The 2,618-nt window shown below is 40.4% G+C and overlaps 1 long non-coding RNA gene across 1 annotated transcript; it reads right to left on the bottom strand.

Annotated features, from left to right (window-relative positions):
• Nucleotides 1-501: 501 nt before the first annotated feature.
• Nucleotides 502-761, bottom strand: LOC121173468 (uncharacterized). Its single transcript, XR_005888386.1, has 2 exons — nt 699-761; nt 502-601 (listed from the first exon to the last, which is right to left on the bottom strand). It is a non-coding gene; the product is annotated as an uncharacterized lncRNA (long non-coding RNA).
• Between the last annotated feature and the right edge of the window lie 1,857 nt (nt 762-2,618).

Genomic DNA, 2,618 nt, shown 5'->3' with positions numbered 1-2,618 from the left:
TTATTCCCCTTGTATTCTTGTAACTCTCGCAAGCATACTCATCGTCACCATTAAAACGCATTCACGCATAGAAGGCGGCGCGCACATTCTCCAAGCAATTAATAGCCACCTTAAGTTACATATGATTCACTCTCATCATCGTATATTCCTATTTCGTATTCATATAAATTGCCAACTTCCTTTCATATTCCCCACGTCCTTTCAAAATGTGTACTGAAGTCAACCAATGTGTTGTCACGCTCAAACTGTAACACGCATGCATGTCATTATGTGTTGTCAATTATGACAATGATGTATGCTGTACGCGTAAATGATTTTTGTTGGACCAACAATTTCCTTGCTTAACCAAACGAGTAGTTGATAATATTAATTGGTTAGTGACGGGTTACAACGAATTATATCGCATAATGAATACAAATAAATAAACAATGAATGTTTAGTCTTCATTTAGGTCTACATAGTGTGTTTTGAATGACATCAAGCTTGTGTATTCCTGCATTCTACTAATATATGGAATTGCCCATTGCTTTGCCTGAGAATAACAATTGGTTGACCACAACAGCGCTGGGGGCGGCAACGGACAATGGTCTTTCAAATAAACCTGTTGTACATGAACAAACATTATATCATGCGCTGACCGTGCCAAACGAACAAGCGAAGTCATTGCATAATTGTTACACTAACTATATTCAATGTACCTGAACAAAATGATTTCCAAACACGTGACCGACACATATGATGCGGTGGCCAGAAGAGTCAGGTGGTGGTTGACTTCTAAGAGGGAAAAATGTCATGCTTTGTTGTTGGGACAACGATACAAGGATTACGTTATACCGTGAAGCAATCACATATCCCATGTCTGTTATATCCATCCACTTGTCCACACTAACCTGAATGAACCAAACATACACATGTAAGTAATTTAAACATTGTTATTAAAAAAAATTAACCTAAAAACATACCTTTGAAAATCCATCAACAAGTAGGGACAACTTTAATTGTTCAAATCTCTCTGTGCCACCGAAGAGGTTCATGTACTCATGCGACCACCTGCCAAGTTCTTTAAGCAATTCATTACGCACTAACGGCCACGAATCTTCCCCCATACCTAATAAAGCGCCAATGGACCGATATCCACAGTTACCGTCCGCTTTCACATCCACAACGTCACGAATGAAACCTTGAAAGAATGACGCAAATTGATCCAACATCGGGATGATCCTTGTTGGCTGACGCGGTTGAGAACATGATGCACTTCGTTTCACTGGAGAGTTGCTGCTTTGAACAGAATGAAAAGCATCAACATACTCCCAGTAAGACGGATCACGCTTTGTGGATGTTTGACTTCTTTTCATCGGTTTCTTCGGTGCACCTTTAGTGTTCACCTTTGATGGAGGAGGGCACATAGAGTTATGATCAGGGTATGTGATTTCTCGAAGTTTACTCTTCAGATTTACTTTGCCAGCCACATCAAGTTCATCAAACCTTTTAGATATGACCTCTATTTCTTCCTTGATGGTGACTTCCGTCTCACATAACCCTTGGTCTGAAAAGCAAAGTCTCCTCCAAAAAAGATGGACTGACTCCAATGGGATGCTGCTAGCAGTATACCTAGAAAGCTCACATGCACAAGGAAGCCCGTGCGTGCTTCTCATCACACAACCACAAGAAGAGAGATTGTTGCCGAGATAACGTAGACGGTCAATCTCAGAAGCAATCTGATTTAAAGCATCCCTCGAAACCATCCCAAGAAGCCTCTTGTATAAGGTTTTTTTATATACATGGCCAACAACATGCGTACTGGTTTCAAAGGATGCTTTAATTTCGACGTGTTGCAGCGTGATCATGTTGTTCATGGCATCCCAAACACTACATAGGTCTCCAACGCTATTTTGTAGTACTCTTTTGAGAGCCCAATGAGCTGATTCAACCCTACATTTAAAATACACAACAAACATGAAAATATACAACAATTAAATACCATTTAATATTAATCGTTACTAACAAATAAAATCAGTTGTTAATACCTGTTTGTTGTTGTGTTGCCTAGGTGCATGACCTTATTCGTCCATGCTGTAATAAATTTTTCCTTGTGGGGGATAATCCATGTGTCGTTAACATAGTCAACGAACATCGGCCAAGGCGAACAAGCAACTTGAAACTTCTGATGTGACTCATGGAACTCGTATTCGGACGGACAATCAACCAAAGTACCCCAGTTATCCATTACATAGTCCCACGCATTTTTTTCCCCGATTAAAGATTTGCACTTCGCCTTCACATTCTTATCGATATGAAACCTGCACAACAAATTAGTAGACTCGGGAAACACAGTTTTCACTGCATTCATCAGTGCTAGGTCTCTGTCAGTGACAATAACAAGAGGGAGGCGATCGTGTCTTAAAAATAGGCCTCGAAATCGTTCCAAAGCCCATACAATATTATTAACACGCTCAGCCTCCAGATATGCAAACCCAGCAGAGAATGTCATCGCCGTTGGTGTCACTCCAACAAAGTCAAGTAGTGGGAGTCTGTACCTGTTTGTTTTGTAGGTACTGTCTATAAAAAACACCAGATGACATGCATTGCATAACTTTACTGCATCTGGGTGACACCAA

The sequence above is a fragment of the Glycine max genome, chromosome 14, assembly GCF_000004515.6.
Source record: "Glycine max cultivar Williams 82 chromosome 14, Glycine_max_v4.0, whole genome shotgun sequence".
Classification (NCBI taxonomy): Eukaryota; Viridiplantae; Streptophyta; class Magnoliopsida; order Fabales; family Fabaceae; genus Glycine; species Glycine max.
Note: the sequence above shows the minus strand (reverse complement) of the source record. Positions and strands in the feature narration are given on the sequence as shown.